Consider the following 22,851-nt stretch of genomic DNA (forward strand, 5'->3'; position numbering starts at 1 on the left):
TATGGAGGATTGCAAAGGACAGTGGTTAAAGGAATCTGGAAATCATGTTTATCCGGTTCATCGTCAATTTTTGTCGTATGACCATCCATATCGAAGGAGAAAAAATGCGTTTGATGGGACACAAGAATTCAAAGGGCGACCAAAAGTAATGTTAGGTGAAGAGGTCTTCGAAAAGGTGAAGGACATTGAAATTACTTTTGGAAAGAAACACAGATCCACTCTTTCTGAGAAGGGTTTCAAAAAGTGTTCATGTTTTTGGCAATTGTCCTATTGGAAATTTCTCTTTGTGAGACATTCACTTGATGTTATGCATATTGAGAAGAATGTGTGTGATAGCTTGATTGGTACATTACTCAATATCCCCGGTAAGACCAAGGATGGTAAAAAATCTAGAGATGATTTGAAGCATATGGGGATTAGAGATGAATTACATGCTGTTACGAATGAGAAAGGTCGAGCATACTTGCCTCCTGCTGCTTACACATTGTCCAGAAAAGAAAAAATCGAGTTTTGTGAAAGCTTGGCTGGAGTTAAAGTGCCTGAAGGTTATTCTTCGAATATTCGTAGCCTTGTGAACATGGAAACTTTGAAACTTGTAGGCCTTAAGTCTCATGATTGCCATGTTTTAATGCAGCACTTGTTACCTGTAGCAATTCGTTCTATTCTGCCTAAAAATGTTCGTTATGCTATAATTAGACTTGCGGATTTTTTCATGCGATTTATAGCAAAGTAATTGATCCAAGAGAGTTGACTGCATTAGAGGATGAAATTGTTGAAATTTTGTGTCAATTATAGATGTTTTTTCCTCCATCATTTTTTGATATCATGATCCATTTACCGATTCACTTGGTTAGAGAGATAAGATATTGTGGTCTAGTTCACATGAGAAATCAATGGTGTTTTGAAAGGCAAATGAGAACTTATAAGGGATATGTGAAGAACGCTTTTCATCCTGAAGGTTGTATTGCCGAACGACTATTTTACGAAGAAGTTCTTGCTTATTCCAATGACTATGTGCTAAATGCAATACAGATAGGGCTTCCTGTATCTCGTCATAGTGGAAGAATGGATGGTGAGGGGACCATAGGTCGAAAAGTACGTGACCTATCCTATGTTGATTGGCATAAGGTTCATTTATACATTCTTCATAATGAGGATGAAGTTATGCCGTATGTTGAGAAACACATGAGCTTCTTGAGGAAAAGCAACAGGAGAGCAAATGAGAAGTCATTAGCTGCTGAACATAGTAGGTCATTTATTAGTTGGTTGAAGGATTATGTAATGAGGGAGCTCATAGATTCTTCGACTCCATTTTCTGATCGACTAAAGACTTTGGCATTTGGACCCGATTTTAGTGCAAATTATTATTCTGCATATGTTATTAACGGTTGCACATTTTACACAAGGTTTCAAGATGAACTTAGTACTATGCAGAATAGTGGGGTTACTTTAGAGGCTGAAGCTATGCATTTCGCTAGTGCTAAAGACAAGAATCCTGTGTGTGGTATGATGAACTACTATGGGGTCATCGAAGAGATTTGTGAGCTGCATTACTCTAGTTTTTCGATACCTGTTTTTAAATGCCAATGGGTCGACAATAACAATGGGGTTGAACATGATAGGTTCGGGCTTACATTGGTGAATTTGAATAGAGTCGGTCATAAAGAAGATCCTTTCATACTAGCAAGTCAGGCAAGACAAGTCTTTTATATGACCGACCCATCGAACAAGAGAATGTCAGCAGTTATAACACCAAAGCCCCGACATATTTTTGATGATTATGGTGAAGATAGTGTGTTGGATGATGGTTATGTTAGGAGAAAGGAGCAAGAACACATTGAGGTTGATGTTATAGATGATATTTCAAAATATGTTAGAGATGACCACAATGAAGGCATGTGGGTTGACAAAGAAAAAAAGGGGAAAAAGCGAAAGCGTGGACATAATAAGTCCTTATGTATTTGAGGTGTGTTTCACTTACTAGGTTGTAACATTAATTTTCAAGTCTTACTTTGTTTGTGCAACTTGATTTATAAATGTTTGCTTGTCAAAATCATTTCTCATTGCCATCTATATATTAATGTTTAATTCACGTTATGGTTTTTATAGCAATTAATTTAGTTTAACTAACCAAATTGATTTTTTCTTTTTATCTTTTAAATAGGTTGATGGCTCGGAAAAGAAAGCGAGTGCGTGAAACCGAAAATTCTGACAACAACGAATGCGAGGAAGAAAGAGGTCGCACGGTGCTTAGAATGGTTGGGAAAGCTATCCATGCTGGCTCCAAAATCCCTTTACAATGGCATCCAACCAAAAGAATCCCTATTGGGAGTCATAGAGGTTATTTTTCCACCTATATTGGTGTAGTTGTGCGTGAAAGAGTAAGTATCACCTACAACAAGTGGTTAGATGTTCCACAAGCAGTCCTAGATCATTTGTATGACAATATCTCGGTAAGTAAACTGAGTTCATATGTTACATAATTAAAAAAAGTTTAGGGTTATATATATGTATGTCTAACATATGACATTATATGAATGTAGAAGGGGTTTGATGTCCTTGAAGGTCGCAAAAGATGGATACTAAATCGAGCTTCTGATCGATGGAGAGCTTTCAAGACTAGACTAAGATTTAGGTGGTTGTATCTCAAAGATGGATCAATTAACAGTACACCACCTTTGAAATATCCTTTTATAACTCCGGATGATTGGGGGGCATTCATCACAACTTGTAGTTCTAATGACTTCAAGGTGCTAGTTCATCATTATGGCATTACCTTATTATTTTTTTTGTATGCGTTTATAAATTTAATGTTTGTGTAAAATAACTTTGAATGTGTACTTAATTGCATAAATTGAGTGAAAGTAATCGTGAAAGGTCTAAAAAGAAGACCTCAAAATATCGAGGTGGGAGACTTGGCTATCAATATTTTGAAGAAGAAATTGTAAGTATATGTTGCTTTTATTCTGCTTGATATGATCTATACTAAAGTGCCTGCTGTGATTTTGATTCTTTTGTATTTTTGCTTTACTTCACCTCTGTCTTGTTGCTGTCCTGCTATCACTAATCTGTGATGTTAGTGAGTCATGGATCAAACCAAATTATTAGCTTAGCATAGTTTTTTTTGCCAGAAGATGCTTTTGAACAGCCATCCCCCCCTCCCTCTTTCTTCAGAACCTCCATACTCATTGTACAAGGAAGTGTTATTGTATTGATACCTTTCAATTTGATGCAAAATGATAAATAAGTGGAGGTTTTGGAACAAAACCAAGGGTATCTATGTTCATTTGGACAGAAGCAGCTTGATTAAGTGGTTTTTAGATTCATTTGGACAGAAGCAGCTTGAAATAATGAATACATCCCCATTTTTTTAAATGACATCCCAGATTCCCAGTGGCTTTAGCTACTCATGATAGCAGAACACAGTATCTATGTTCTGTTCATGTTTCATACATGATTATAAAAGTCAATTACTGATTATCAGTTTCTGATAATTTATTGTAGTAAGGGTGTGCATGAATGCATAAAATTGCATGGTCTCCTACAGTCAAGCACACCCCTTTATTCTAGGATCATAAACGGTTAGTATCCATTTATTGTAGATTTATGCCTCGGTTTGAGCTAATTATTTGATCCGAGCCTGCTCAACTGTAGAGAATAATAAGGATGCCCTGAAATCCAAACATATGTAATGTCATAAACTGCCACTTTAAAATCTGATATAAGTTAGTTAATAAATCAGAAACCTAAACAATTAACTACGAATTCATGCAATTATGCAAGCAAAAGCTATAAAAATGGAGAAACATATAGAATCTTATAATAAGTGAAATTAAAGATAACAAGATTTTATTAATCTGTAAGGGTTTCCATGGTTATATTTCATATTTTCTCTTCTTACTCAAACTTGCCAGCTAAATTATAACACGAACAATGCTTGGATTGACTATTGATTTTGGATTGTACATATATACGTAGTATATTGATATAACATATAATGTCATATCTTGCACCCTGTAAGACCAACATGATCCTAAGTAACAGCTACGCACGAGTGGAAATGAACCAAGAATAAAGGAGAGTGCCTGACTATAGGAGACCATGAAATTTCATGTATTCATGCACACCCTTACTACAATATATTCTAAAGCTCTCCAGCAGACATATGGAATATAAACAGCTAATAAGCTATGCACTCGTAAGTCAATTCAACGTGTATCTTCACATGGAGCCATTCTGATAATCAACCTTCAATTAATCATAATCTCTCTAATTGAAAAATAATTGTATTTATAATTCCATTTTTATTAATATTTCTTCAAAGAGAAACTTTTTTTACCTTTGGATTTCACTTTAGAAACAAAGAATTACTTACGGAGTATAATACAGTAATTGACTTTTATAATCATGTATCTTGTACTGTTAAAAGTTTAATTTATGATTTTGTATTTTCACAATGTAGGAGAAACATCTTGAAAAGCAAGGAATACATGTCTCAAACGTGCCTCGACATTTGACTTGGATTAAAGCTCATTCTCACGTCAAGAATGGAGTTCTGACTGTTGACAATCCTGTTGATAAAGAAATCCATGATGCAATAGTAAGTTAGCAACAATCTGATGCAATTTCTCGTTGTTTTGGTAACCACCTGCATGTAATATAAGTTCCTTACTTTACGGCTAAAAATAGATACTAACCGTTTATGATCTTGGGCTCGTCTTACAGATTAGATTGGAGGCCCAAGTACAAAAAGGTGAAATAGTTGCTACAGGTCAAGATGATATCTTGTCAAGAGCTTTAAACAAACCAGAGCATGGAGGTTTTGTTAGGGCTGTAGGATCAGGCATAACTAACAAGGAGTACTTTGGATACAACAAACCAACCGCACCAAGCGAATTACATGCTAGAATGAATGCGATGAACTCAAGGATGGCAACAATGAGCAAGCAGCAAAACTTTATAATTTCCTTCATGATGTCATGCTTAACCCAAGAGCAATTAGGAGCATTCATGGCTGGTGGTGCTCAGCAAGGTGTTTTTGGTGGCAATCTTGCAAATTCAGGTGGGCTGCTTGGTGGGGAAGCAGGAGGTTCGGGTGGTTTCCTTGGTGCTTTTGGGAACCATTTTGGTTCTGGTGACATGAGCGGTTCTAGTAGCCAAGGGGCAGCTGGAAATGGGTTGGATGCTGCTCATTTAGACAGCTCATTTGGTAATGGTGTCCCTCTCACACAACTCTTGATGGGAGGTATGGAAAGGCACGACGTTGAAGGGCTTCACATTGGACATGATTCACCTGTGGATAAATCTCACAAACAAGCCTATACTGAGCAAATAATTGCGACAAACTCAGAACCTCAGTACACAAAAAGCCCAATCGTGGTCCATCCTCAACTTCAGAACCTCGAGACAGAGGCAGAGGCATACCATGTTCCTTGGCCTGAGGTGAACCATATGAATGCAGTTGAGCATACTCCAATTCCCCCACATCAAAGTCAAGTTGTGAATACCAACAACAACTACACATTTCCCGAGGTAAAGCCTTCTGAATTATGGGCTTTGTTATCAAGTCTCATATAATGCGAAGGTCATTTAAGCGAGATTTCATGTTTGATATCTGGTTGAGCCTTTTGTTTTCAGGGATGGAGTGATTGCCGCTTGGCAATTGAGGGAAGCGACAAAGAGCTACAGATTGTTGCTAACGGAAAAGTTTACATAGAAAACAACACGGAAGTTCTTGGTAATCATACCATATCGTTGCCCCATGGTCATCGTCGAGTAACCATTACAGAAGATTTAATGCCTTCTTCTCCCTTGCCGTGTCCCAACGATGAATTGATCTTTGTTTGTCAAGCTAAGAAGTCTTTCACAGTTTGGCCAAATCATTTGATACTCCCCCCACAGGTAAAGGAGAAAATCTGCATTCTTTTGCTACTATGTTGTTTCTACTATGCTCTTGCTACTGCTTCTGCATTCTGCATTCCAGTTATCATAGAATCTGCCCTAGAGTCCTTGAAATGCTCTCTGCTACTCCTGCATTCTGCATTCTGCTCCTGCATTCTGCTCCTGCATTTTTCTCCTGCATTCTGCATTTTTCTCCTGCATTTTGCATTTTTTCTTTTTTAGTTTTAATAATAATTTATAGCTTTTGCTTTTGCTTAGGTAAAAGAGGCCAAAAGAAAGCATCATTTTGTATTGGATATCTTCTTTCCTTACTTATAATAATAATTAATAGCTTTTGATTTGTTTTGCAACTTTCTAGGAAAAGCTAGAAAATTACTTAGGCCAAAAGAATATAAACAAGTTCAAATAAAATTATAAAGATAAAATTTAGAATGCATTATGCCTAGAGTAAAGAATATAAGTTTAAGATAGCAACACACCTCCCATAATGTAGCTCCAGCACTGAGTCATCCATCTGATCATGCCCATGAAAAGTAACTGAAGAAGACCTAGCCTGTCAAAGCCTCGACGCTGATAATAATTTAATAATCTTCAGATGGAGTGATACATGTGGAAGTTAGTGGTTGGCTGCTCTATTTTTTGTCATTGAGTCTTATTCGATCTTTGAGTTTCTCATTCCTATTTGTTGATTTCTTGTTCAATTTCTATTTAACCTGGGCTTTTCTGATCGGCAGGTCTGTAATTTGCCTTTTAGTATTACAGAAGTTTAGGTGAGCCAACAAGTGCTAGCTCTTCTTTAGTATTCTGGTTCACAGTGAGAATGTACTGATAAATGTTAATGATTGTCTGTCTTTGTACATATAAAGCTGTCACAGTGAGATGGTACTGATAAATGTTAATGATAAATGGTTCACAGTGAGAAATATATCTTGTGATTCTGGTTCACAGTGACAAAGTATAAGTCTGCTGCATCTTTGTACATATAAAGCTGTCACAGCAAATTTGTATAATCTGAAAGATTTGGTCATGTACCCTTAAAGTAACTCTCGAGTTCCTGATTCATCTTAATCAAGCTAAACTCTCTTATTTTAAGCTCCTGATTAGTTGTTGATTTACTTTTGTTGCGTTTTTGCCGCTTTGGAGTTTGTATAATCTGAAAGATTTGCGTTTTTGTTGATTTACAACTTGGTCCCTTCTTACTTCTTAGCTTCGAGACTCGAGATTCTTATGTGGTTTTTGTCTTCCCTTTTAGATTCATGTGCAAGATTTCTTCTTCTAAAGCTTACATGCGTGTTATTTTTGTGTGAAACCATATTATTAAGGCGGACAAGCAACTAGATAAGGAGTTGAATATGACCACACCATCCCCACGATCAACATCCTCCCAAGCATCAACCACTCGTACCTATGTTGTTACCGACAAGGATCGTGAGAAGGTAACATCTACTTGGATGCGTGTTATGAGAAAAAAAGCTATGGGAATGCAAAAGACAGGTGATACCATCTCCATAACTATCCCGGAAAGCGTGTTTCTTAACGAAAATGGGTTGGATGTTTCACTTGACTTTGAAGACTTGCTTGATTGGTGTTTCCAAAGGGAGGTCGGAGAACCGCAAATGAAGGTTTTCATGAAGTAAGTTTCCATATAATATAGGTTCTAATTTTAATATTGTTTTTTCGGCCCATTAACTAATATTCATATGAATTTTCATGGGAAAAGACACCTAAAAGAACGTTGTCAAAAAGAAGGTGTATCGGGAATGTATGGGTTCTGTGACTGTAATGTTCTTTCACCATTGACACCGACAACGGATGAGCAAGTTCGATCTGACTACTTAGCCCATGTTTTTGGAACCAATGAGGGGAAAAATGTTAATTAATTATTCTTTGCTCCTTATAATGACAAGTAAGTGTAGTTTCTTTTTATTTTTTTTATAGATCTGAGTTATGTTAAATCCTCAAATTTTAATTAATCCCATTACTATGTATTTATTTTACAATATGTCTAGTCTGCATTGGACGTTAGCGGTGATTAGTCCATGGAATGGGTTGGTGTATTGGTTAGATCCACTTGGAGCAGAAAACGAAATCAACTCATTTGCACAAAAAATCATCAATGAGTATGTACTACTAAAATATTCACTTGGTTAACTTCTTGTGTTTATCTTATTGTCTAATCAAAATTAATGCAACCGTGCCATCTTGAAATGATTTTGTAGGGGAATAGTTAAATTCAGCATGAAGCATCGAAAAGATATCAAGAAAATAAAAAAGAATCCAAAAATAGGGTGGAAGCAACCACGTGTAAGTCATTATTATTTTTAGCATATTTCATACCTAGTAGTGTAAAATCAGATCCAAAACTGTGCTAATGGTTATTTTTTTTGTATCAGTGTCCTCTACAATCTACATACACAAAGCATTGTGGTTACTTTGTATGTCGCTATATGCTGGACATTATACAGAACAGAGTATTATGGATTTCTGAGCAGGTATATTCAACATACATGTCATTTAAACTTGGTATTTTATTTATGCATGCATATGTTAACCCCTCTATCTCCCCCCCCCCCCCTCTAGCATTTCCTTTGGTATTGAAGATTACTCCCATCTTGATAATTGGACTGTGTTCAGAACTTGAATTGCTTGCTTTATTGATGACCTGTGATTACCATTGTTTGATCACCTTTGTCCAGTCAATCAAACCCATTTATAGTTTATAACTGTCAATATTTGTAGAATGACCATGTAAAATAGGAACTGCTGACTATAATGAAGGCAGAGTAGGTTACATTGAACTTTCAAGTACTAAGAAGTTTTTTTTTTTTTTTTTTTTTTTTGAGGAAAAAGTACTAGGAATTTTTTTAGTACGCACCTGTAAGCTAACTACTGATGGGTATATTGAACTTCATAATGCTTGGATTGTGTATAATGTTGATCACCAGTTTTTGCTTGTTGGGTTAGTAGCTTTAATTACCTGACTGAAGATGGTGGCTTTAGCTGTTTGCTGGAATTACATGATAAGAATAATGTGGTTAAGATAATCACCTCTAAACTCAACAAACGGAGATCGAATCGCCGATAACAGCACCTTCATCACACAAAACTGAACCAGCTCATCTCCCAAACCACAACACTTACAAACGGATTCAATCAGCAGAAAAACCAGCAAATTGCTGTTGTCATCGAAAGAACGATCGAGCTTATAATCCCTTTCCTTGATGTGTTCCTGCCATAAGATAATCACCTCTGTATACTGAATTTAAGTAAGAAAGTAGGCAAAGTAGGTCTTTAGCTCAATTGTAAATGCATGTAATCTAATTTGTTGTTATTTCATAACTTTTATGTAATTATATATCTTCTTTACTCATTTACTAATGGCATATGTTGTAGATTTTTCCCAAAGATCCTTGCACATATTCTTCAGAAGAAATTGACGAGATTAGAGACTTATGGATTCAATATGTTCTTGATCATGAGGAGCCGGAAGAACCTTAGTGATTGGTAATTACAGCATGATTACTGTTAGTATTGATACTTGAAAAATCTCTACATTTTGTATTTTGATACATTACATTGGCAATTAGCTATTATTGTGTACATATATTAGTACTGTGTTGGATATATATAGTTTGATGCATATATATATATATATATTTGAATGTTATTTGTATATAATATATTAGCAGGTTCAAGGATTATTTTTGGTGCAATTTAATAATATTGAGCAGGATATATATATATACAGGATTATTTTTAGTGATTACAGGTTGGAAGGAAAAAAAATGAAATCATTTGGCGCAAAAATTTAATGCATCATGCAGGTAGCTAGGATTTAAAAATTTGATTATTCGAAAGAAAAAAAAATTTATAAAAAAAAAAATTACCCATTTGAGACCGGTTATCATACATGCATGGTCTATACACAAACGTTGTATATTCTTTTTAAAAAAAAGAGAGACCGCCTAACTAAGAAAGTGGTCTTAGTTATTTCAAAAACTGAGACCGCCTAAGTTAAAAAAGCGGTCTTAGTTTGGTATACAAGAGACCGCTTTTCTCACAAAAACGGTCTCTTATTCTTCTACAATTTCAAAATATCAACCACCCAAAGAGACCGTTTTTCTTAGATAATAGGTCTCTAGCATAGCAACATAAGACCGCCTCTTTACAAGCGGTCTCTTAGCCAAAGAGACCACTGAGCTAGAGACCGCCTCTAAAGCAGTCTCTTTGGCCTTTTTCAACTGGTCTCTTTGGCCTTTTTTGTAGTAGTGAAGGGGTTTTTGATTAGTTTAAAATGCTACAATTTTATTTAAAGTAGTATAATTGTGAATTTTAATCAAAGGGTGTGATTACCTATTAAAAAGGAGTTTAATTAGGGGTTTTAAAATAATTTTCAGATTATTTTAAATGGTTTAAAGTGATTTTAAGTTGCTGGAAATTGTGTATACAAGGGTAATTAATTTAGTATTATTGTCCCTTTATGTAGGAGACTTGATTCAGGAATTGTTGTAGTGTTTTCGGCCACCTTAAGGGAGTTATTGAGGTACGTTCGCGTACTTAGCATAATTATGTTGATGTAGTAGCATGCTAAATGTGTTTGATTTATTACAAGTAATATCATGCTAGGTTTGGAATGAAAATTATGATTTGGATGTTATTGGTGATTGGATTATGAAGCATAATTTATTTGTGATGGATCATTGAATGGAAAATAATAGCTTGAAATATTATTTATGAACCACATATTTATTTATGGAATGATAGAGAGCATGTTTAATTAAACTAATTGTTTAATTTGGTTTGGAATATTGAAAAGGAATTTAATTATGGTTCATATAATTTTTATTGATGCTTTAAGCATGAGGAATGTGCTATATAAGTGTCTATGTACACGAGGAATAAATTGTGTGTTGGTGCCTTTGTGCACTTAAGGTGTTTTTTTTAACACCGAGGGATAGGATTTTTGGCGCTTTATGCGTTTAAGGTGTCTTTGACACTGAGGTAGAATTAAAAAGGGTTCAACATTAAATAATATGTGGTCACTAATTATTCAAGAATTAAATTGGTATGTTTGGTTGATTGAACAATTATTGTTGATTGATTTATTATGCTTTGAGAGTCATCACCAAGTCCAATAACATGTAAATAACGTAATAAAGTGAAAGAGATTACGCACCAAAACTCTTGGAACGTATATACCTTGAGTATGAACAATGGGGGGAGTTATGGGGTTTTATATTTAACCATAACTTCTAATGGAGTACAGGACGCTGTACATTCCTTTTTTATTTATTATTATGCGCAAGAATTCCGCCACCTTTGAGTTGTTTTGTCGCTGGCACGATTAGCTCCCGTGTCAGTTAACCTCAATTTATTTGGGGGAGGTATAGTTCGAAACCCGTTCGATGCGTAATCAACGCTAAATGAATTATTTAGTGTCTAGTTAAAGTGTCTTGTTGATTGTTGTGTGTGCTTGTAAACAGGTGCATTGAGGTAAGTGTGTGTTGATAGGTGAAAGCATGTTAGTGTGTTTAATTACGCTTATGTACTCAGCTTTGCTGATTGTGTGTGTGTTTGTGTGTTTGGCAATGTCTTTATCTTGGCCCTATGATGACCCATTTTTAATGGAGAGTAGTGGGGACAAGTAGAGATAAATTTTTCAGGTTGAAACATATTCATGACGGGGCATGAGTGAAGAGTGAATCATGCTAGTTTACGATGTGTTTTATGCTTTATTTATTTATGATACATTTTGTGTGGACTAACGCAAAGGTTTGGTTTTGGAACGGTTTTGAATAAGGGCCTTTAATGGTTCCAAGTTGTAGTTTGATTTTATTTGACTTCGTTTGTTTTGGTTTTAAACTTTACTTACGTTTGGTTGTCTTTATGTTGACTTGTTTTGAACGGATTTTAATTCTAAGTCTTCCGCTGTGTATCTTTGATAATTGCCTTAGCCGTTTTCACGGTGGCGGTAATGTCTTAGATATTCCTAAATCATATTTTAAAGAGTAAAATAGGTATTTTAAAGGAAAGGAATTTATAGGGTGTTACATTGTCTTCGAGTTATTCATCGACTATTGGGGTACTCGGTTTTCCCCAAACAAGAGTTAAGCAAGATGAGCAAGTTGGAGCTCAAAATCTTATGGTTGGCCACTCGAGGAGAGTATCGTGGAAGGTTGAACTTGGGGTATATCTTTGCCTCTTATTGTGTGGCATTGCAAGATTGGGACACTGGGGAGATTCCTTGTAGTGGGATGGTCACTGGGCTCTTGACCAACCTCAACCTTGATCATCATTTGCCCTTTTTCACACCAGTGGGGGATGCCAACACCCTCTACCTTAATCTAAAGCAACTTGGGCAAATCCAATTCATCTCAAAGCACTATGAGGAGGGGGCTTATGATTGGCTCTGAAACAATGAGCATTGGTGCTACCTTCCCAACCCATCCTTGACTTCTCTCCACCTACTCCCAATGTGTGGCATGTTTCTAAGAGCAACCGCCGCCCCTACTTCGACTCCAATGAAGAAGAAGTGGAGGAAGAAGAGCCACAACAACAATTTCAACAACATCAACAACAATAACATCGACAACAACAACAACAACAACATGGACAAGAGCAGCAACGTCAATTTGCTAGCTCCGACTTGGAGGCCCTAAGCAACCAAATAAGTGGGTTGTAAGTGCGCTTGGAGGGCATGTATGATCAAGACTTTGAGGTCCTCTACACAAAAATGCGAGGTATTTCGAAGATGCAACAAGGTATGTTTCTCAAACAACAACAACTTTATGATGCGGAAGTTAACCGAGGGAACATCACTCCTCTGGTTAACTATCCTTATTTTCCTCCCCAGCAAGGTCATATACCTTCTTATGGGCATCCTTATTGGCAAGGTCCACCGGAGTCCGGTACCGAGCCGCGCTCATTCCCGGATGACCATGGTAACTACGATTACCGTGCTCCTAGAGGATGTGATTATAGGGGTGACCCTAATTACCCCTATGTGCACCTCGACCATCCACTACCGCTTGCTTTGCCCGAGCAATTCACACCTCTTGCCCCTTGGAAACAAGATAACTTTAGGGGGCCTTATGGTTGGCCCGAGGGTTTCACCAGAGGTTGGGCTCCTTACTCACCCCCAACCTTCGATGACCATGTCGGCCACATTGATCCTAATGAGGCCGGGCCAAGCGGTGGTGGTGGTGATGAGTCTTAGTTCCCTCACTTTTGTGCTTTTTGCCTCCATCCCTTATGTTAAGTGTGCTTTCTTTGTATTGATGGGATGTTGTGATGTATTCATGTTTAGCTTGGGGGAACTTCATTTTTCTAGGGGTTTGGCTCGGTCGCCAATATTTTTTGTTGAAGCTTACCTTGTTTCTTATTTGCATCTTATATGATGGTTCTCTTTTCTTGATCTCTAGTCTTGATGATGTATGTTGCTTGTCCTATGAGTTTCTTTTGCCGTTGTTGTTGTGATGTCTTTTCTATGATGATGTTGATTGATTCTTGCTCCCATTTATCCAAATCCCATATATCCAAAGCCCTTGAATCCAAATCCCTTTGAATCCAAATTTTGTAGTCTAGTGTCTTTTATTTAGCTAGTTGTTTAACTTGGTTACTTAGTTTTTCTTTTATTTCTTTTTACTCTTTGTTATCTTAGTTTAGTGTTACTTTGTAGTTTCCTTTTCTTTTGTTTTGAAGTTACTAACCATTTTCTTTGTTTATAGCTTCTTTTACTTTTCTTGTTCTCACATGGCTTTTTTATGATGCTTATGATTTTGGAGCACAACAAAGGTGGTTCATTTCTATCGCCTTTCTTGATTAACTAAGCATGGATAGCCCGGTGAGACCTTTCTAATTTTTCTTTTTGATTCTTTAGATGCATAGATTAGGTTTAGTTTAGGGGAAGTTGAACGGTTCGAGGATGATTGCTAGTTAACACTTAATGTGTTTGGGATCGATGACGATGTTGTCATTCGATCACTTGTATGTCAATTGGGATTTGTGTGTTTAACTTTCTTTCCAGTTCCTTTCTCCCTTTTCCTATTCTTCCTTTGCCTATGGCTTTCCTTTTCTTTTCTTTTCCTTTTATTTTTCTTTTCTCTTATTTTTCCTTTGTTCTTGTCTTGGTATGTGGTATGCTTTTGAGGCTTTATTTTTCACCCTTTTTGCTTTTCTTATGAATTGGACTTAATGCATTGGACTTTATCTTTTGAATGAATTTCTTCCTAGGTAGTAAAGGTATGCACGGTTTGAGAGTATGCTTGGTTGACTCTAGGATAGGTTTATGCTAAGGTAGTTGGTTTGAACTAGGAGGGTCATGAAGTCGGATTCTACTTGTTTGTGGCATGCTTGGTAGTTGCTCCCTATTGTTGATTTGACACCACTAGTGAGTTTTTGCTACATATATGTGAGGTTCATTGTTTTTCAAGCCTTCAACCTATTTTGTATGAGCGGCGTGGATCCTTGACTATTGCGCACCTAATCTAGAAAGCTTTATTTATGATTCTTAAACCCCGAGACCGAGCTATCTAGGGAGGACAAAGGCATCTTTTCGGGGTGGTAATTTTTCATTTTTATAATAGTTTGTTTCATCTTTATTTTTGGGTTTACATTTGCCTTCTTGCAACCATTTGAGCCTTATACCTTCTTTTCAAACCACATCTTTAGATCTTTGGCCTTTTGTTTCATTTTCTTTATTTTCTTGTTTTTGTGAAGCAATTGATCATTCTTGATGGAGTTTGTGGTGGAGAAGTTGGGATATTTGGTTCCTTTGAAGCAAGTTTGTGTTATGTTTTCTTTGTGAATAATGGCAAATGAGTTTGAGTAAAAGCTGTCCTAAGTTATAAAAGGTAAGGACAAATAAGTGCAAAATTGAAAAAGTCGTCCAAAGTTAAAAGAGGCGAGGACAAAGCTCTATTATTCAAGAAAAAAACAAAAAAATTGAAAAAGAGAAAAATTTACAAATATTTTGATGTGAATTCATCTCCCTTTCCAAGCATTGAGGACAATGCTTCATTTAAGCTTGGGGGAGAAGCGTTTACGCTTTATGTACATATTCTTGTGAGTATAGCTTTGAATAAGCTTGGGGGTGTTGTTGTTTTTGTTTGGTGATTTCTTAATCGTGATGTTGAGGATTGATCACCCTTTTGCTTCACTATTTAGGAAAACCGCCAAATTTTAAATTTTAGCCTATTTTCACCCTTTACGCCTTACGTTACAACCTTTGGGAAAGCCCTTTTGACCTAGAAGTTGAGTCATTATTCGGGGGAGGGAATCATGGGTCATTTCCTAAGGAAAGGGGATGCATAGTCAAGATGTCGAGTAGCCTAAAATAATTTCTTTTCCGGTTCCTTCGCGGAACTTTTGAGATGCTCACTAAGGGGAGATTTGAGACTATTGGGGAGAACACGGTAAGATTGATTGGGATGAACGTGGATTGTGATGTCTAGTTCCAATGATTAGCATACCCTATGTTTCAATCAACCTTGAATATCTTGGAACGTGCATACCTTGATTGCTTGAGAAAGATGTTCATTCACTTGTAGTGTAGTCTCTTTTTAAGTCCAATTCGCATAGGCTTTGTTTTTCCTTTTCCCTTTTCTTTTCTTTTTATGGTTTTGCCTCTCGGATGTTGGGGGAGAGTTATGGGTAAACTCTTAGGATACCCTTACGAGAGCATCACCCGTCCTCTAAGGCGATCTAGGGGTTTAAATGGCTTGTTGTAGCTAAAAACAACCGTGCTTCCTACGACAATGAGTCTTAGTGTATATTCCCATCTTGTGTCTTTCTTTTTCTTTTTGAATAAGTCTTTCATCCTTATTATTTCTTGCTTTGTTTTGCTCGAGGACGAGCAAAAGTTTAGCTTGGGGGAATTTGATGAGTGTCATTTATGGCACTTAATTGTCTTCTTTTAGGATGAATTTCATTCTATTTTATAGCTCTGTTCTTTAGTTTTCCTTATTTTTGTTCTTTATTTCTTTAGTTTGTGCTTTCCTTAGTTAGTTTTCCTTCTTTGTGCTTTTCTTAATTTATTTGGTCTTTTCCCATTTATTTGCTTGTTTTTTTGTGTATTTTCAGGTTATGATCGTGTCCCGAGGATTCCCGAGCCTTCCTCTCATATTTCTCATCATTTTGGATGCCTCTTGCTTGACATTTGGAGCTCAAGTTTGAAGGAATGCAAGGAGCAAGTTCATGAGTTGGTGCATGTATGCGGTGGGGGCATCATTTTTGGTGTTGAACCCACCATGGAAGCCATTTCAAGACTGCCTACCTTAGTGTTCATCATCATCACCAAGTGGAGCGCACGAGGATGAGCTAGATCGAAGAAAAGGGGTGGTCCCCTGCTACCAGGTGCGGGCGCGCACGATGCTGGTGCGGCCGCGCACCATGGTGGCGCAGGCGCGCCTGGTGCGGGTGCGAGCGCGCCTTCTTGGGTCTCTGTTCCGTACCCATTTTCTTGCGGCCGCGCCTTTCTTGATGCGACCGCACTTTCCCGGGTTTCTCTTGGACGATCTAACTAACTCTTCATTTGTAATATATACACTTTTTCCTTCTATTTTTAGAGAGAGAATGGTTTTTAGAAGATTATTAGAGATTAATTAGAGAGATTTTTAAAGAGAGAAACTCAAGGTTTTTAGTGAGTTAATTTCATGGTGGATTGTTGATGATTGAAGATTTCTACATTTCCTTTGATTTTTGATCAAGTTTGTAAGGATTCCTTTGCTTTAATTCAATCTTTAGTTTGATCTTTAGTTTGATTTCATTTTTTTTGTTGATTGTTCTAATTTGATTGAAGTTTGATTGATTTGTGATTGATTTTAGCTTGTTTAATATGAACATGATGAATTTGTTGCTTAGTTTTGCTTTGATTTGTTTTCAATGGCTAGTGAGTAGTTTACTTGCTAGGGTAATGGTGAAGCATGTATGAGTAATGGATTAATGCTAATTGGGGAAAATTGATGGAGTTGATGATGTGATTAAATTGGTTGATGATCATGTGCATGTGTGTGATTAATTAAAGAGTAGCTAACTTTGATTGTTGCACTAGATTGCAATGTAAGCTCACATTGATACGGATAATTGATTTGTGGCTTGCATTTGTCGATTGAGGTGTCTTGTGACGTTCCTAGCTAGAGTTTCTCGTAGTTGACGCTAGTTAGATCTCTAGGAAAATAGCTTTATATGCTCTTTTGATTGCATGATTGGTTTTCCCTCGCATCATTCGACTTAGTCACTTTGACCTCCCAATTAGTTGAATCCGTTACGATTATATGTGGATCCTAGCCCTAGTGTTTTATATACTTGATTTCAACTTGTTTGCTTTAGTTGTCCTTGTCCTAGCATACGCACCTTACCTTACTATTTCGGAATAGCTTGACTTAGACAATAGATAATCGCCCTCCATTCCTTAGTGGTTCGACCCTCAACTTACCATTATACTTGTGTAAGGGTGTGTTGAGAGACTATAAATTTTGTTTGACCTAGGGTAGAGTTAGTTTCAACGACCTAGTTCCGCCCCTTGTCACACTTCTTTCATAAGATTACTCTGCTACTTGTTTTTGAAACGTTTCGAGCTTGAATTCTTGATTTGTTGGGTCATGTGAATCCTCCATTGTTGAATGAACTTGACCTTGATCACGTCTTATACTCAAAATCGAACGACCGAAATTAGCAACGAACTTCCAGAACCTTGGTAATTTGTTGCGGGCATTTCTCAGAGAAAATACCCACTTTTTTTTTTTGATTTGGGCATCAATTAAATTCAATCAATAACGATTTTTTTTTTTTCTGATTTGGGTGTTGGAAAAATTCATCAAAAATCTAACCTTTGCTGATATTTCACAAATTTTTTTGATTTGGGTGTTGGAAAAATAGCAAAAAGATGACTAAAAATGCTGAAATTTGTGAAAATTGGAGAAATTAAGAAATACCCAGAAAAGAAAAAATGAAGAAAATTGAAAAGAGAGGTTCAAAAATGAAAAAAAGATTGAAGATTGCAGAAAATTTAGGAGAGAGAAATGGGGGTGGGATGGAAGGTGGTTGGAACCGTGGAAGGTGGCTGAATGGTGGAGTGGACCCTACTAATGGAAATAGTAACAGAATAAGGTATGTAGTAGTTATTTTAAATAAACTCTGATTTAGGTGGTAGTTAAGTAAAAAAAAAAATTAACAGGTAATAAATGTGAAACATAGTGTTTTAAGTGGTAGTAAATGTCAAAATTTCCTATTTTTTAATATTTTTATTTTTTTTTAAAAACAACGAATAATAATTTAGTATTTAAATTATTCAAAAAATTAAAAAAAAAAATTCACACTAAAGATTTTATCCTAATATGTAACTGATAAAATATCATATTTACAAAAAAAAAAAATTCGAAAAATATCATATTTACAGCTTATTCATATTTTTAAATTCAGTTGTGATATAATTAACAACCATAAATAAAATACAAAACAACAATAAATAAAGCCGCATTATAAATTACATTAAAAAAATATACTTTTGTAACAGGCAATAACACTTTATTTAAAGTATAATGTTTTTTTTGTCTGTAATTATAAAATAGTAAATAAATTAATCAAATAATTAAAAAAAAACTTAGAATTTATACGGAAATATATTTTCTTGAGATTTATATATGAAAAAACAATTATATTAAAGTTTGACACCTACCATTATTATAAGATAAATTTTGATAGTATTTATGATAGGAAATAAAAATTATCCGTTAATTATAATTAAATCAAAATTTGTGATACCTACTATTATAAATTGACACATCATACGACACAAACAAAATTTCGTATCAATACTGACAGGCTAAAGTCGTATTACCTAATAATAAATGATTCTTAAGTCCACTAACTATGCAGATAGGGAAGAAGGGTCGAACCACAGGGAAACAAGTCAATTTATTCCTAATTAATTAAAAGTTATCTAAATTATTAAGTAACCAAAATTTTTGTTAATTAAAGGAACTATACTACGATGAATAAAAGTAGGGAGAAATAAAAGTAGGAGGAAATCAATGAAAAAAAGGCCTAGTGTAATCCTTTCTTTTAAAAATACTTATTTTACTCTTTAAAATACGATTTAAGAATATCTAAGACATTACCGTCACCGTGAGAACGGTTAAGGAAATTATCAAAGACACACAGTGGAAGACTTAATTCAAAATCATTCAAAACGATTCAACTCAAAAGTCAACCAAACGAAAGTAAAGTTAAAACCAAAGTCAAACGAAGTAAAAAAAAAATAAACCTACAACTTGGAACCATTAAAGGCCCTTATTAAAAACCAAACCAAATCCAAATCTTTGCATTAGTCTACATATAAATAATACCATAAATAATCAAAGCATAAAACCACATCATAAACTAATTGAAACTAGCATGATTTGCTCTTCACTCATACCCCGTCATGAATATGCTTCAATACCTGAAAAACTTATCTCTACTTGTTTTCACTACTCTCCATTAAAAATGGGTCATCATAGGGCCAAGGTAAAGACAAGGCCAATAAACACACAAACACATAATCAGCAAAGCTAAGTACATAAGCGTAATTAACATACTAACATGCTTTCACCTAACAACACACACTTACCTCAATGCACTTGTTTACAAGCGCACAACATACAACAAAATTTCTCAACTAGATAACTCAATACTTTATTTAGCATTGATTACGCATCGAACGAGTTTTCCAGTACTCTACCTCCCCCAAATAATTGAGGTTACTGACACGGGAGCTTACCGTGCCATCATCAAAACCACACATACGTGGCGGAATTCCTGCGCATAATAATAAATAAAAGGAATGTACAATGTCCTGTACTCCAGTAGAAGTTATGATCAAATATAAAGTCACATAAATCCCCCCCATATGTTCATACTCAAGGTATATACGTTTCAAGAGTTTTGGTACGTAATCTCTCTCACTTTACATTATTTACAAATTATTAGACTTGGTGATTGTTTAGGGTAAAAATAACCCATACACGTGGTCCAATCCCGTAGCGACACGTGGCCCAGTAATAAGGTGACACGTGTCCCTATGGGAAGGTGGCACGCTTCTACTGCTCAAAAGAGCACCTGAAATCAACATAAAAGGCCTTGTTACATCATGGCCCAAATCCCGGGAAGTGTTCTTGAAAGCCGCAAAACGGCGCCCCATGTGACATGTGGCATTCCCTGATTACGCAGCCAATCAGGTTATGGAATTTTAGGGCACAATCCCTAAAGGGGCACAAACTCCCACCCCTATAAATACCCCAATCATTTATGATGGAAGGGGTGGATTGTGACATTATAAGAAAAAGAGCATTAAAAAGCTCCAACTTCTCTATATTTTCACTCTCTAGTCTTTCCGTTTCAGATCTCTAACTTGATCGTCGGAGGCGAATATTCCGATAACAAAATATTCGTTAATTTGCAGGTATTCGAGTCTCATTGCTAGAAGAACGTGACTAGTTTCCGAGGAAATCCAAAAATACCCCGAAACATTTGGCACCGCCTATGGGGATACTCATCCGTTATGGGAATAGATGGTTAGACACCTAATGTCAGCCCTATTCCAAGCGAGGACAGCTATGTAGAGGACATAGTCACTACAATACACTCCAGTGTTCCTCTAAACGCCTCATTTCACGAGGCCGAGGACCCTCCAGTTACTGCAACTACTTTGCTGGCCGAACTCAACAAACTTCGCAAGGAGTTTGAGACCAACCGCACCTCTATCTCTAGGCAGCCGCCCAGGAAAGAGGGAGAGGGTGCTCCAAAGAAAACACAGAACAAAACCAACGCAATGGATGCTGGGAACACCCCATTCCGCCGGCCGCATGGAAGGTCTCCTAGGGTGCCACGAACAAACTTGTCCAGTCTGTTGGAGAAAACCCAGTCGGTTGGGGGGAGGGGGTGTCAACTTCAAAGAGAAGAGCCTGAACCGTCTCGACGCTGGAGGGACGCAAGGGATTACATTCGGCACAAACAACGGAAGCGTGCTGCTTACTCAGACACGACCTCTACCCCATTCATGTCGGATGAGTTCTCTAACCACTCTCTCTCCCACCATACCAACACGGCCATCTCCAGCAGGAGTCTAGCTGTTCGAACTCCTACCCACATTCCAGTCCAACCGCTTCAATATCAGCCCCCTCAAGTTCTCAATGGCATTGTGCAGCCAAGTCCCCAGGTCTTCGGACAATATGGGCCATACGGCCAGGTGTTCGGTGAGGCTCCCTATCTAGCTGGACCATCCTCGCAACCCCAGCCAATTGATTGGCAGATACGCTTGCTGACTCTTGGAGATAAGCCGCCTCCGTTTTCGCAAGATATTTTATGCTTTCCTCAACCAGCAAAAGTAAAGAGCGTACTCGTGGATGCTTATGATGGCACGGGCAACCCCGAGGAGCATATTACTTCGTACAGGAATTTGATGTACTTGCAAATCGTAGATGACGCTACTTGGTGAAAATGCTTCCCGACCACTTTAAAAGGTGTGGCGCAGGATTGGTTCAATAGCCTTCCGGCCGGGTGCATTAAGTGCTTTACTACACTTAGTTTGTTGTTCTTAGGAAATTTCTCTTACAACATTCCGCCTTGAAAAACAAGTCTCAACCTGGGAACAATTGTGCAAGGAAAAAATGAAGGACTACGCTCGTACGACCAAAGGTTTAACCAAGAAAAGCCCAAATTCATAATCTCCTAGACGAAATGGCCTAATCTGAATTTCTCCTAGGATTAAGGCATAATGGTCTAATTTTGATTTGGTGAGGAAAAAGATTTGGACATACGCAGGTATTCTGCGGGAAGTCGAAGCCTACATTGAGGCCGCGGACTTTTGTTCGCTTACAAAATTAAAAGCGCCGGCCAAGGGGGCTGAGAAGAAACAAACCTCTCAGAAAGACTCGACCGGTCGAAAGAAAGAAGGAAACAAGAGAAAAGAGGTCTGGGTGGCTGACGGCGAGCAGGCTAAGTCAAAGAAAATGAAGACGTACGAGCCCTAGTATGAGTTCAACAAAGATTGCTATTCTGTTCTGATGGAGATCAAGGATAAATTTGAGTTTGAAAAGCCTCAACCTTTGAGGGGTTCGACCTAGTACAAGAACAAGAACAAGTACCGTCACTACCATTAAGATGTGGGTCATGACACGAACGATTGCATCAACCTAAAGAGGTTGTTGGACAAGCTGGCCGAGAAGGGCATGTTGAACTCTTATGTGATAAAGTCCAAGTACACATACACACGGACAAACAACACGTCCGAGAAAAAAAAGAAGAATGACAAGAACGACAAGGAAGATGATAGGAATAGCACTGATTCGGGCTTTGTGGCCATGATATGAGGGGGTTTCGCTTCAGGCGGCCCCACCATGAAAGGAATCAAGCAGGACGCCTAGAACTTGGGAAAGGTTATGCAAACGGATGTAGTAAAAGCCGAACCCTTTCCCGAAGTAACCATCAGCGAGGCCGACCGAGGGGAGGTCAAAGCCCTGTACAACGACCCTATGGTATTCATCATGAAGATATCCAACTTGAAAGTTGGACGAATATTGATTGAAACGGGCAGCTCAGCCGATATCATCAGCCTGGCCGCCTTGAAGAATTTATGCTTTCCAAAGGATGCTCTAAAAGACATCAATCACCCCTTGGTAGGATTTAGGGGAAATGTCATCCATCCTATTGGGCGGATATATCTGCCCGTCAGCTTTGGGCAAAAAGGGGAAGGAAGGGACTTGGTTGTCCGCTTCCTGGTGGTCAAAGAATTGACTGGCTATATTGTCATACTCGGTCGCCCCACACTTAATGCTGCTAAGGCAGTCATTGTCCCTCATCTAATGCTGCTGAAGTTTGAAAGGACGGACAGAAAAATTGGGTCAGTCCAAGGGAGTTAGAAAATGGCTAAGGAATGTAACCAGTTGGCTGTCAAGCCAACTGCACGCGGAC

General features: G+C 37.3%; 1 long non-coding RNA gene across 1 annotated transcript; it reads left to right on the top strand.

The window, feature by feature from the left end:
- Nucleotides 1-6,894: 6,894 nt before the first annotated feature.
- Nucleotides 6,895-9,399, top strand: LOC110698779. Its single transcript, XR_002506791.1, has 3 exons — nt 6,895-8,021; nt 8,121-8,393; nt 9,295-9,399. It is a non-coding gene; the product is annotated as an uncharacterized LOC110698779 (long non-coding RNA).
- Nucleotides 9,400-22,851: the final 13,452 nt, after the last annotated feature.

The sequence above is a fragment of the Chenopodium quinoa genome, unplaced genomic scaffold (genome assembly GCF_001683475.1).
Source record: "Chenopodium quinoa cultivar QQ74 unplaced genomic scaffold, ASM168347v1, whole genome shotgun sequence".
Lineage (NCBI taxonomy): Eukaryota > Viridiplantae > Streptophyta > Magnoliopsida > Caryophyllales > Amaranthaceae > Chenopodium > Chenopodium quinoa.